The sequence below is a fragment of the Mustela nivalis genome, assembly GCF_964662115.1.
Source record: "Mustela nivalis genome assembly, chromosome: 11".
Taxonomy (NCBI): Eukaryota; Metazoa; Chordata; class Mammalia; order Carnivora; family Mustelidae; genus Mustela; species Mustela nivalis.
Genome location: NC_139030.1, coordinates 94546965 through 94562480, shown reverse-complemented (window position 1 = coordinate 94562480; position 15516 = coordinate 94546965).

Sequence of the window (15516 nt, the reverse complement as noted above, 5' to 3'; positions counted from 1 at the left end):
TGTTATCTTTTCCTCCATTTACTGGCTGTTTCTTTCCTTGGGCAGTGCCAAACCTTTATATATGCAGTTCCCATTACAGTAAGTCCAGTGCCAACAGAACAATTGGCAGATACCGCTGACCCTTGAACTATGCAGGGATTAGGGGCACTGACTCACTGTGCACCCAAAAATCCATGTACAAATTTTGACTCCCCCAAAACTCAACTATTAATAGCCTATTGTTGATCAGAAGCCTTCCTAATAACATAAGCTGTAAATTAACACCTATTTTGTATGTTACATGTATTATATACTATGTTCTTGTAATATAGAAAGCTAAAGAAAAGAAAATGGTATTAAGAAAATACATTTACAGTACTGTACCATAAAAAAATCCACATTTCAGTGGGCAGGATCCACTTAAACCTGTGCTGTTCAAGGGTCACCTGTAGAAGATAGTCAACAAATACTTATTTGTTTGCTAATCTTTACCACTTTTCTATGTTTTGTTCACCCATTCACATCTTATATAAATTCCATCTGCATAGAAAGGTTCAGAAGAATGAATGCAGCATGAGAGAATGATTTTTCCTCTGGGACTCAATTTTTCAACCTTGACTGCACATTAGAATCACCAGAGCAACATATTTAATAGGCCAGTGGACAGGACAGATCACTCAGGGTAGAGTTGGGATGTTAGTTTCTTTAGTTATCAGTAAAAGAACTCCAAAACTCCAACTGTAATTGGCTTCAGGCATTATCCTCTTAAGAACACCACTTACCACAATGGTTTCTTTGGTAGAAGAATTATAGGCAAAGTTATACTCCCAATCATATCTGAAGGACCACATTAAAGAGGTCAAGTTTCCCCCACAAAGTTAGTACGTGATCCGAATCCTCTTTATCACCAAAGAATTTGCAACTAGGTCACATATTGTTGGAGAAAGTAAACTTTTGCTTTCAGTCATTTTTGTGGTGAAACTCAAATATTGAAAACCTGAGTTTATTTTTCTGAAACCTCTATCTTTTATTGATTAAAGTAACATCTTTACCATTCAGAACATTTCTGTGATAAATAAAGCCATTTATTAGGAAGTAAAAAATCAGGTAATAATCTCATTGGGGAAATAACATTGTAGTTTAAACATTTTACAAAGTCACTATTTTTCAAAATAGCGAACAAACTGGAAGTTTAACCAATTAACTGTAACTCGAACTCTCAGAAGTCATGGTAAGAAGAATTCGTTTTTGGAATTTAGTTGTGTCAGACCTATAAGTAAATACTAATTCAATGTCTTATGAATATTCAATAGGCAATTGTTAAAGTCATGACAACTTATTATTAAGATTTGATTTGAAGGGAAAAGTAGAGGAAAAAAATGTTTCAGAGATATAAACAAGCAAAAAAAACTAAAAAATGGGCAGAGAGAAAAAAATGGTGACATCATGAAATATCCGTATGTGTTGAGTATTTATCATTTTATCTCTTACTGTTTCTCTTGATTTTCACAGAGCTCCCGATGGTGAAAAATGTCCGAACATGGATGTAATAGGCACAGTAGACATTTGGGATGTCTGTTTTCAAACATCTAGCAGTTGGTCTTCATTAACTTACCTGGAGAACCACTTGAGTCCTTTATATGTCTACTGATTGTAACCTAAAATATTTATGACTGTTTATGAGGAATATAGATATGGCCACAGAGGTTGGGAAAAACAACAATAATGAAGATACAGTGTTGTAGACACAGAGGAATATAAAGAATGAAATATTTGTTACAGGTCGTATTAAGGAAAGATATTTTGAGGTACTAAACCTACAGTGCCTCAGAAGGTGATTTTATTTGCAAATAAAGTTTTTAAAGAGATAATTAAGTTAATATGAGGCAGGACCCTAATCCAATATAAGTGCCCATAGAGAAACAGGAATTTTGGATGCAGTTATGCCCAGAGAGAAGACAATGTGAGGAAACACACACATGTGTGGAGAATGCCATATGAGCACCAAGCAGAGATGGGTTGATGCTTCTACAAGTCATAGAATGTCAAAGATTGGCAGCAAACCAGCATAAGCAGGGAAAGAGACATGAAACAGATTCTTCTTCACAGTTCCAGAAAGAACCTACTTTGCTGATATCCTGAACTTGGACTTCTAGTCTCGAGAATTGCAAGAGGATAAATTTCTGTTGTCTAAGCTACTCACTATGTGGCACTATGTTAATAGCAGTCCTAAAAAATGAATACAATATTTAGAAGTACTTTTTATAAAAAATCTTGCCATTTAATGTAGTCACATTTCCCTATATCCCCACAAAACCACACATTACTTATAGGTATTGTGGAGTTTGAGGGAAAACTGAGGAAGGCCTGAATATAGCCTCAATATTGGCAAAGAATGAGATCTCGGGCTGCCAATGGGACATCTGCAATTACGTGAACTGTAGTATGGAATGTCTGCAAACAAGAGTTTGCAAATGATCCATGAGCATAAAAAATACAGTGCAATCTATAATTTTCTTTTCACCAGCACTATAAGACAACACACAAACACAAGCAATTTATGTTAAATTAAACTCTTGAATTTATCCCAGTACTGATTTAAACTCTTCATTATCCACTCATCTTTAATCACCCATCTTTCTCCTTGGCTTTTTGCACATGACCTCATCTTCTAATTGACTAAGAAGAATTTAAAAACAAATCATAGCACCCTCATCTTTTATCTTCTCCTTGTGTTAATTTTCTACAGCCGCATAACAAATTACTACAAATTTAGTAGCTTAAAACATGACAAATCATTATCCTGGTTTCTGTGGATCAGAAGTTCATGTAGGTCTAGCAAGGTCATTTGCCCAGAATCTCACAGGGCTGCAGTTAAGGTCCTGTCTGGGGCTGAATTCTCATCTGAGGCTCCAGGCTCTCTTCCAAACGCTAGGTGTTTCTTGGCAGAATTTAAGTTTCCTTTGCTGCTGTGGGACTGAGATCTCTAGCTCTTAGAGACCACACAGCATTCCCTGCCATATGGTCCTTTCCATAACATGGCAGGTTCCTTTCTCAAGATCAACAGAAGAACATCTCTGCTCCTGCTTCCTACTTCTGTACCCTCTTTTTAAAAACTTCTTAATTAGATCAAACCAACTCAGAATTATTTCTTTTTTCATTAACACAAGGTCAACAGATTAGATACCTTAATTATAGATGTGAAATCCTTTCTCCTTTGCCATAACCTGACTCAGTCATGGGAGTCTTGTCCCCTCATATTCACAGGTCACATCCACACTCAGGGGGAGGGGATGACACAAGAACATGGATCATTAACCATCCTTGCCTGAAATTTCTTCCTACTATGTCCTTACTCCTTCTCAGATTTGTTCACCTATTTCCAGACCTTCCCTTTGCACTCCCAGGCTCTTTGTTCTTCCTGCTTTACAACTGCTCCCTTCTTTATCTTCTCTCATCTCCTCTCCCATACTCTCCCTCAGTCAGTCTTCATGAGTCCGCTTAAAACCAACAAGTTAGCCTGATAATTCATTCAAAAATGAAATCATCCAGGGAAGAGGAGAAACTCTCCCTTTCCATATCATCTTAAGTGTGAGATAGCATTCCTTAGGTTACTCAGGCAGACTTTCTTTCTATTTCATTAATCATAACTGGTTCTTAAGCAAATCACTGGAGATGGGAGTATAAATATTGGGTTAAAGTATTATGTAGATACAATGAATAATGAAGAATGAACAATCATGACCATTACATTTCAAATTAATGATTGTCATATTTCTTTCTTTAAATTTCTTTAAATTTAATAAAACTTAAAAAATTATTTTTGATGAAAAACAGTAAGAGAGCCATAATACTTAACTAGTTTTAGTGTGCTTTAACCTGAGAACCTTAGGCTCTTTCATCATATACATGGTAATATAGGGCTACTACTACAAAAGACTTAATAAATGTGAAATAAGATTCAAAGTGCTAAAATGTCAATGAAATGTTACAGAGATTTATACATTTTCCTGGATATATAAATAATATAGTTTCAAAGAAAAAAATAAATATTTAAGTATCAGGAAAACAGTATAAATACAACATAAAATTCCCATATTTTTAGTACTTCATTCCAGTGGTTCTCAACCAAAATCCCCTAGGGAGGTTGAGAAGTCCAATTTCTGAGTGTACTCTGGACTAATTAAACATAATTTCTGCATATGGAACCTGAGCATCAGTGTTTCTTAAAGCTGATTTCAAGAAACACTGATACTTCAGCTAAACATTCCCAAGTATGACAATACAGGAGCTAAAATACTAACTGAAACATTTTATATTATGGTATTAAAAATGCAAAACTTTTATTCTTAGTACATTCTGAGGAATTAGTGCTTTCTCAGAAAACTCGGTGGGAAGCATGGTCCTCTAAGCATGGCTCTGTTTTGGTATCTCGGGCTTGTCATATGAACATGGGAGAAATGTGTGAAGAGCTTATAGACCCTGGAGTTCGTCCACCTTTGTTTACATGGGTGATCGCTCTTTCTGGCCCTTCCACTCAGTTCTTCTGGTTCTATATCCCTTATAATTGGTTTATTACTTAAATCTGTCAGATTTTTGGAGGATGGACTACCTCTGGCCTTAGCACCTTCCATGCAGAAAGAATTCCAAAATCCATTCTCTAGCATAAATACTGGGTCAGATCATGGGTAAAATGCCATCAGGATGATCACATCCAGGCATTAAAACTGGGAAAAAAAAATGATTGATCAGACTCTCGCTCATCCTAATTCTCTAGCAAACAAAGGATAAAGACCAAATACATATTTACTGTCTATAACTTCTTATTTCCTATTTATTCTTTGTTTTTCATAACTACCTTACTTTATACTAAGGTTTTATTTTTATGGTATACAATTTTTTTCAGCAGATTAAAACAAAGTTTCATGATAATTTCATCAAGATTTTCCTGTAGGAATGAGTATGTTTCAGGAGCACAGGGTACCCATAAATCAGTAATGAAAATGATCATACAGAGTAGAGGAAAAAATTGATTTATAATTTATTTCCTCTTGTTTCTTTCTTTATAAATATGTAGTGTAACTAGCAGATTATTGATTCAGGTTTAAGCAATCAATTTTAAAAGATTTTATGACTCAGTGGACCTGATAATTAAAAAGTTAGCTCTTGGGAAAGTTCAGGCCAAATCTGCAGGCTTTGCTATCTTGTGTATTTGCGTATGTGCAGGGAGATAAAAGTGAGCAAATGGGACTGTTTACTGCTTTGTTTCAAATATGTGCTTTTTGATTCCTTTCCATGCAGACTACAACATATGTTTTTTTCTTATGTATATTTCATAATGTTGTTACCACATTTGATTATTTATGTAGTTTAAATATTATCAGACGTATTTAACTTAGAAGCAGTAAGTATTAGCATAGTATATTTAGTCTTATAACTATATAGTATGTAGTATGTAACTATGTATACTTATATATATCTATAACTATACATACTTTTAACTTTAGTATAGTTAGTCTTAATGATGTTCTTATATCAATTTTCTCAAGAGTGTTTTACTTACTGCATGGTAACTAATAACTAATAACTTGGAATAAATGGCTGTATTTCCTAAATTCTCCTCCTGTTTAGGTAAGACCCACCTATTTTGTATGATTCCATGAAGTTCAGGTACTCAGAGTTCCATTACACATTGCCAGTATCCCAAGTCACTGTAATGTAAGTTTGTGCTCAGGATGGGTTGGCTGAATTTCTTCTGCTTTTTTGAATAGCAGAAATATATCTCTGTGAAAACGTGGTTAATTTCCCCCTATCCAGTCTCCTTTTCTTCTTTTTAGGAAAAGAAACTCCCTCTCAGGTTTTAGCTGGATATATGATTCTCTAACCTAGATTTCTAGACTCCTTTGCATCTTGGATTAGCAATATGGCTAAGCTCTGGGAATGGAATGTGATTGGAGGTGAGGGTTGTATCTTTTGGGTCAAATCACTTAAAAAGAAGATTTCCTCTGTTCCCTTCTTCTTTTTCTTCCTTTCATTGGTTAGAATGCAAATTTAGTAAGATATGTCTGACCACACAGACAAAGGCGTCACTGGAGGAGATTGAAGAGGCACTTGAAAAACCATAAAGCAGAATTAACTACCTGGGATTACAAATCTGGACTATTAGGTTTGAGACTAATATTCTTCTATCTTGTTTGGGTCATTTTATTTTGGACATTCCATTGCAATAGCTTAATATATACTATAAGGCAGAGCTTAAAGCCTTTTATTTATTTTCATATGAGTTATAACATATAAAAATTATATACATATGTTTTTATAGCCCTACGAGGTTAACAGGCCAGGGCAGGGGGCCATACAGTATATCTGACCATACAGTATATCTAGTTTGGCAATGTGGAGCCTTAGGGTCACCTGGAGACAAAGCTTGTCAGTGGCTCAGTGTTCAGAATCCAAGATAGTGACCCCAAGGACATCTCAAGAGGAAGAACTCAGACATGACTGATGTTTGATTAATTTTTTTCTTCAGTCCTTCAAAATACCAGACCAGAAACGTAAAATTCAGAAACACCAGGGTATTCTACTCAAGGAGTGGAAGATCAACAAAGCAAGAGATCAACATGGGTGGGAGAGGAAGCATAAGATTTCCAGAAGCTACAGAGTTGGCACCAAACAAATCAGATGAGGTTGTTTATCAATATAGTTTTACGTAGCTCAGCTAAGAAGTTTAGAGGGCTGCACTGGGCATACAAATCTTAGAAAAGGCAGAATAACTTAATATATTTGTGCTGAGAGTTGCTTAAAGATTGTTCAAGCAGTCAGAGACCCATTGCTAATTCTTACCCTGCTAGGCTATATAAGGAAATGGTAAGTAAGGAAAGGGTCAGAAAAAGTGAGCCCAGATAGTAGATGTGAATATTTAACTTGTTGTTGAAATTTGAAGTTGGTTTTTCTATTTTGAAATTGCGAAAAGATTTTCATTTCAGCATCAGCTATACATACTCAAATCTGTTGTTAGATTCTTACCTTAGTATCAGATCTACTAGGAAACCTGTGCCTTACTTCTAAAAGAAAGAAAAGAGCAGCATAAAAAAAAGGGAAAGTGATAGTGAATTGGATGAATCATTTATATTTAAAATATCACATTATGAAAAACATACAGAAACTGGGAGTCAGTGCCAACTCAGAGCTACAAGACAATGAGTGCAATGAAGATGTGGGTATGTCTCACCTCTCTCATGTAGTTACTGGTAGAGAAGAGCAGAAGAGGAATAGCAAAAGCAGTAAAAGGAAGCGTCTGAAGCAATGCCGGGAAGAAGAAGAATGGAGACCACTGTGGCCATTCAGTGATCAGTGGGATTGGCACATAGTGGGAGGAAGATATCATTCAGCAATCCAAAAAGTCATTTCTAGAGATTCTGAATAACAAAAGGGAGAAATGGTCAGTTGCTTGGGGTTCTGGTGATGCTGTTAATTAGGTCTAATAGGAAGGGAAGACAACTTTGGTTACCAATAGTCTTCCTTTCCCCACATTCTTCATTTGTACTCCCTGCTTGAAGTGAGAAGAATCGGGTCTGGCTTTGATACTCAGATTAAACTTTTCTTTAATGCTTGAGGACATGATATAGAGAACTTTCCACAGACTTAGAATGTGAGACTATTTTCTCAGAGATAACTAATGAATGTCCTCCAGAGGCATGTTAACCACAGTACACGACAGAAGACCAATATGCCATTTAAAAAAGCCAGGATATTTAGAGTTGGCAAAAAGATCTTTGACATGAAATTATGCAATAATGATTAATGAGAATGCTTTTACTTTTTTTCTGAAGAGAAAGGATGGAAAACATCATAATGTGACCTACATTTCCATTTGTGAAGATAATTTATTACAGTAGGGGAAAAAACAGATACTAGTCACAGTGTATCTCCATGGGAAGTAAGAACGCCCTTCACGGGAAGAGCTCTTTTAAACTTGTTCAGACCTCCCCTCTAATGTTGTAACCTTGCTGCACATTCAGAACATTTTATATAGAAGGGCATATAAATATAAAATGTTCTGAATGTGCAGCAAGGTTACAACATTAGAGGGGAGGTCTGAACAAGTTTAAAAGGGCATATAAGAGATTAGGAGTCACTTATGGTTTGTCTCCCTCCCAATCCCATCTTGTTTCATTTATTCTTCTCCTACCCACTTAAGCCTCCATGTTGCATCACCACTTCCTCATATCAGGGAGAAAAAAAAAAAAAAGGGCATATAAATGGGGCGCCTGGGTGGCTCAGTGGGTTAAACTGCTGCCTTCGGCTCAGGTCATGATCTCAGGGTCCTGGGATCGAGTCCCACATCGGGCTCTCTGCTTGGCGGGGAGCCTGCTTCCTCCTCTCTCTCTCTGCCTGCCTCTATGCCTCTATGCCTACTTGTGATCTCTGTCAAATAAATAAATAAAATCTTAAAAAAAAAAAAAAGAAGGGCATATAAATGAAATAAAAAATGTTATTCCATGATTCACTTTTTTCTTTAGATAGTTCACATAAAGGTAGGCTATAAATTATTCTTAAGGAAAAACAAAAACGCAGATGCACAGCCATTCACCTGCCTGAACTCTGATTCTCTAATCCAAAGAAAAAAGGGAAAATGATAGATGATGGCAAAATTAGATATGGAAATGGGATAATGTAATGGTGCTCTCCTGATATTACTGGATGATGTCTATAGCTCCCTATCTATAAAAAATTTTGTCTTCACATTGACACCCGACCGGCTCTAAATCCCCAACTTCCTTCCTTGGTCTAAAAGCACAGAAGCTTGGAGTTAAAGTATAACTGCTCCTCCTGCAGGCATTGTGGAGAAATGTCAGGAACCCCAAAAAGGATGGGGAGACCAGCCCCAGTGTCCTTTGCTGTTACTCATGGTGAAATTCTGGACAAGTGCCTGATCTTGCTGGACCTCCATCTTGCAGCTGTGGGATGATAGTGACATCTGCTATGAGATGATGTATGTGGATAGACTTTATGAATCCAATTTGACTTGTGTGTAGAGGATGAAGAAAATAATGGGAGGTCAGACTGTAAAAGTAAGAAAGATCTGTTGGGAAGAGTCTTAGAAGCCAAGCTAAAGGGGTTGGAATTGAGGCTTTGAGAAGATATATTCATATCATTAAAAGGAGTGGCAATCATATTTGTGATTATATTAACTTAAAATATTGAAATAATGAATAAAAGATTTGGAATGTTTATTTAAGAAGGAGCATAGATAATTCAGAACTTTGGAATTTTAATTCAACATATTACAGTACATGAAGCTTTTATAAATGCTATCAAAATTGATCCCATTTCTTCCATTTTTTTTCTTATTATTTTTTCTTAAAAAAAAAAAAAAAAAAAGAGGGCGCCTGGGTGGCTCAGTGGGTTAAGCCGCTGCCTTCGGCTCAGGTCATGATCTCAGGGTCCTGGGATCGAGTCCTGCATTGGGCTCTCTGCTCAGCAGGGAGCCTGCTTCCTCCTCTCTCTCTGCCTGCCTCTCTGCCTACTTGTGATCTCTCTCTGTCAAATAAATAAATAAAATCTTAAAAAAAAAAAGAAAGAAAAAAAACCAAACTAAACAAAAACCCTGGGTTGGACCTGTGAATCAAATAAATCTTACTCTTGGAGTTATCAAGTACTCAAGGATCAGGATAGATATAAAGGTCTTGAGATGCACTACTTGTCTTATTGGTTCAGGAAATAATAATTAACAGATGATCATGGCACAGGATATCTGCTTTGATATTATTAAATAGTGATGATGAAAAGCTAGTTCTGGCTTTCTTTCCTACTTTTTAAAGGCATCCAATAAAAATGCCACTTCTTACCTTTCTAAAATTTTGAAGTCACATGATATTAAAATAATTAGAAACAACAGCAACAACAGGAAAACAAATGAGAGATAATGTCCATAACATTAGTGATGCTTTCATGCTGCCCACTGCATAGTCAACTAGCCATGCCTTTACTTGTTTTCTATGTGAGAAATTTGAATTTGGTCAACGCAAAGAAAGAAAACAGAGAATTTTCAAATTGTTTTTAGGATGCGTGTAACTTATTAACAGTGCATAACTACAATTATTTGAGGAAAATAATCTCTAAAATATTGACATGCCATGTGTGTAACAAAACTTAATGCTCAACAGATAGCAAAAGATGCCAACATAGGATATCTTCAAATAATAGGATGAGGAGAAGATCCAACTTTTTAAAGTTTTAACTACTGTCAAAAACTTATTTAAAAAATAATATGAACAGGTCTTTGTGTGGACATAAGCTCTTAACTCAATTGGGCAAATACCTAGGAACATGACTGCTGTATCACGTGATAAAAAAATGCTTTTAATTTTGTAGGAAACTGCCAAACTATCTTCCAAAGCAAATGTTGCATTTTGCATTTCCACCAGCAAAGAATCGGAGTTCCTGTTGCACCCCATCCTTGCCAGTAATTGGTATTGTCAAATTTTTGGAATTTATCCATTCTAATAGTTACATAGTGGTATCTCATTGTCGTTTTAATTTGCAATTTTCTAGTAACCAATGATGTTGAAGATCTTTTTATATGAGAAATTGCCTTCCCCATATCTTTTTTGGTGAGGCATCAGTTCAGATATTTTGCCAGTTTTTAATTTGGGTCTTGTTGTTGAGTTTAAGAGTTTTGACTACAAGTCCTCTATCATATGTGTATTTTACAAATAATTTTCAAACTCAATAGCTTATCTTTTCATTCTCTTGATGATAATTTTCACAGAGCAGAATTTTTAAATTTTAATGAAGTCTAATTGTTACTTTTTTTTTCTTTCATGGATCATCATTTTGATGTTTTATCTAAAAACAGATCACCAAACTCAAGTTCACCTAGATGACTTTCTATGCTTTCTTCTAGAAATTTTATTGTTTTGGATTTTACATTTAGTTCTATGATCCATTTTGAGTTAACTATTTTTCAGGGTAGTTGACACACTATGTTATGTTAGTTTCAAGTATACAACTTAGTGATTTGACAAGATAATACATTATGTTGTGGTTACCACAATATAGCTTCATCTGTCCTGTTACATCACCACTATTACAATATCATTAATTGTATTCCTTATGATCCACTTTTTATTCCTGTGACTTATTCATTCCATAACTGGAAGCCTGTACCCTCCACTTGCCTTCACCCATTTTACTCAACCTTGTACACAATGTAAGGTATGTATACAGGTTTCTTTCTTTCCCTTTTTTCTTGTGTATGCCCATTTTTTTCCCATAATGTTTATTTGTTGAAAAATTATCTTTTTTTTTTTAAAAAAGATTTTTATTTATTTATGTGACAGAGAGAGATCACAAGTAGGCAGAGAGGCAGAGAGAGATCACAAATAGGCAGAGAGGCAGGCAGAGAGAGAGGAAGGGAAGCAGGCTCCCTGCTGAGCAGAAAGCCCGATGCGGGACTTGATCCCAGGACCCCAGGATCATGACCTGAGCCAAAAGCAGAGGCTTAACCCACTGAGCTACCCAGGCACCCCTGGTGAAAAATTATCTTTTCTCCATAGAATTACATAGAATTACTTTTGTACTTTTGCCAAAACTAAGTTGATTACATTATCTGGGGCTATATCTGGGCTCTGTATTCTGTACTATTATCTATGTGTCTATTATTTTGCGGGCAACATGCTGTCTTAATTATTATAATTTTTTAATTAATCTTGATATGAGGTAGTGGGAGTCTTCCCACTTTGTTCATTTTCTGTATTGTGTTGGATATATCTGGATCCTTTTAAAACTAGAACTGGTGATAAATCAACATTCTGTGCTTGCCTATGTGTGTTTTATTATATCCAACCACATGGTACAGATAGGTACTACAGATTGACATGTGAAATAAGCTACCTGTTATACTAGCATTGTCAACTTCCAGATTATATCAGTATCTCCTTTATCACGAGCAAATATTCTTCAACAAATTAAACTTTGCACTATGATTTGTTTTAGAGAATATAGCATAATGAAAGAATTACTACAGAAGGGTTGAAAACATTAAAATATTTCTAATCTATTATAGCATAGTTAATATTTAATTGGGTATATTTTAGTATTTGATATCTTTTTTTAAGATTTTATTTATTTTTTTGACAGACAGAGATCACAAGTAGGCAGAGAAGCAGGCTCCATGCTGAGCAGAAATCCCGATGTGGGGCTCGATCCCAGGACCCTAGGATCATGACCTGAGCCAGAGGCAGAGGCTTAACCCACTGAGCCACCCAGGCGCCCCTATATTTTAGTATTTGATAAAGTCCTTCTGTGCCCCATGCATTATAGACTAAGTAAGCAAATATAAATATTTAATAAAATTCTTACCATTTGCATTTTACAATGTATTCATTGTTGTCTTATAAATTATAATTTTTTATGGCAATGATCAAGGTTTCTAGATACATTAAACCTGAAAGATACCAAAAACAAAAGAAAAAACATGTAATCTTCAAGAGAAGAAAAACTGATTACCCATAAAGAAGCAAGAGAAATTGGCTTCAGACTTCTTAACAGCAGTATTATATTCAAGAAAATATTTATTATAATAATTTTTATATTGTTTTATAATATTTATTATAATACTTCATAATATTTATTATAATAAATATTTACCACATAATATTTATTATAATACTTAAGGAAACAAAATGAATCTGGGATACTTTTCTTTTTTCAGTTAAATGGTCTTTTTTTTCTTAAGATTTTATTTGTTTGTTTTAGAGAGAGAGAGAGAGTGCGTATATGAGTCAGGGGAAGGGTGGGGGTGGGGGAAAGAGGGAGAGAATCTCCAGCAGACTATGTGCTAAGTGTGGAGTGGAGCCCAGTCTGGGGCTCAATTCCATGACCCTGAGGTCATGACCTAAGCCAAAACCAAGAGTTGAGTGCTTAACCGATTGAGTCGCCCAGGGGGCTCCAAATTGTCTTTCAAATAATGAAAATATTCTCAGTCTCAGAAGACCTCACTGGGTGTCTTATGCCAGGATCCCCGCAAGAAGTCAAAAATTGCTTTGTAAATGGTTTATTAAGGAAGCAGTTCTAGATGAAACCAGCAAGAGAATGAGAAAAGCAAAACAGGTAAGCAGTTGAATTCAAGCAGGATCACAGTCTTCCTGTGGTCAGTTCAATCTGATCCTGCACTGAAACCTTGAAGGGTAAGTTGTAGTAAATAGTGAACCCAAGGAATCAGAGTAGAGCATTATCGTGATGTTCACTACAGAGAGTTTGCCACAAAGACATTCTCTTAGGGGAAGTCTTCAAATAAAAAATAAATTCAGAAGATGCTACAAAAGATAACAATTAAAAAGGATCCCAAGCCTGGGTAACATGTATCATTGTTTAAACACACTTATGTACTATTTAAATATTTGTATTTTAAAATGTTAAAATATTTGAAAAGTGGGTGGTGAGAGTTTGAAGAGACAGAAGATTATCCTGAATATAATCCATTGCAAGGGGGATGGTAGAGCCTTGGGTTTGGGGGTGGGAGCAGTGGGTGCAGCTGCTGTCATCTGACCCCAGCACCACGGATGCCAGCTGGGTTACCTGAGCAGGTTTAGTGTCCTGAGCATAGGAGCCTCAGAAACTGGTGGCTGAGCTCACCTCTGCTGTTGTCTCTGGTTGCACCAAAGATTCAATGAGTGGCACATCCTTTGGTAGAATACTTCTTAGGTAAAGTTTCTTGTCATCCAACTATTGGCAAATTGCAAAACTACCTTATAAAATCAAACTTAAAACTTAGATAAAAGGTATTTTTTCTCCCATAATACGTTGGTCTTCATTTAGATCTTGGTTGTAGAAGCGATAACAAGTGGACTTCAAGTATTTGTTCAAGATGCTGTTTTGTGTGCTGACTTCTTTGACTCACTCTGAGCTAAATCTATTTTACTGTCTTTATTTCTGCTATAACCATGTCCTTCTGAAGAAAAGATGTGTGCTGATGCTTTGGCTGTATTTGAGAAATTGTTATTCTTCGCCAAAATGACCAGCCATGCAATTTCTTTCTAACTTCCTAACCACCCACCCAGCAAGTCCTATGTTAACTCTTGTCGCACTGTCATTTAAGGAATGGTTTTAAGCTGTGCAAATAATTTTATTTATTTTATTGTTTTAAAGATTTATTTATTAGGGGAGGCAGACAGAGAGGGAGAGAATCTCAAACAAACCCCCCACTAGGCACTTAGCCTGATGCTGGACTTGATCTCCTGACCCTGAGATCATGACCTGAGCAGAAATCAAGAGTCAGACATCTAACCAACTGAGCCATCCAGGAGCTCCACTAGGCAATTAATTTCAAACTCAGATTCCTTTCTGAAAAACAAAAGGAAACAATTTTTAAATGCACATTTCTGAGGCTTACTCTTAAAAATTCTTTTAAATTAATCCTAAGGTGGATTCTTGGGATCTGAATTCCAAATACTGCCCAGGAATTCTGACCGACTATTCACCGATATTTGCAGATCATTGATTTAGGAACATTTAGAAATTATAGAACATGCTGTGTTTTCATTGTGCTCTAGGATCATTTCAATTAAAATTATTATTTATCTAGAATAATATGGCGTAGGGGCGCCTGGGTGGCTCAGTGGGTTAAGCCACTGCCTTCGGCTCAGGTCATGATCCCAGAGTCCTGGGATGGAGCCATGCATTGGGCTCTCTGCTCAGCAGGGAGCCTGCTTCCCTTCTTCTCTCTCTGCCTGCCTCTGTGCCTACCTGTGATCTCTGTCTGTCAAATAAATTTTTTAAAAAATTAAAAAAAAAGAATAATACGGCATAAAATACTAATCAGAAATTCTCAAACTTACATGTGCATCAGAATTGCTTGGCAATTTTTTAAAAATTTAAGTTAAGATTATAATACATGAACATTCTGATTTAATAGATCTGAGGTGAGTTCTGGGAAACCTCATTGTTAAAATCACCTTTACCTTTATTCTTATGAAAGCCGTGGGTAAGACACTACACTATATATGAAGTTGCTGTTCATTGGCCAAATGGTATTCAAATAGACTTTGTCTCCTTTCCTTATAATTCCCTAGAGCTTCTTGTATAATGATTGTCATAAGGGGCTGCTCATGAAATGCTGTTTCCCAGGTAGTATTTTTCAATGCAAATGTACTTATTAGCTTTTTCTATTTAATATGTATATTTCTTTTGGCATTAACAGGACAGGTGTTTTGACTTTGGAAAGATTTTTTAAGACAAATATATGTTTTAATCCCTGAGAAACAAAAACAGTGTGCGCTGTCTGAAGGTAGCATTTTAAGTTGGAATTCCATGAGTTAATTGTACTGCTTCTGTGAAAGCAGTTGATATTTTTGTTGAAAAAAATTCTGCAGTGTGTGACTCCTCTCTCATCAGCAAATAAGCATGACTATCAGTGATAAACTCATCTCCCCTCTGCCTGATATATGCAGAGGAATTCATTTCAATTAGTAAAATGACATTCATGATTCCGATGTCAGGAGATGTGGAATTGCAGGAGTCTCATAAATGGAT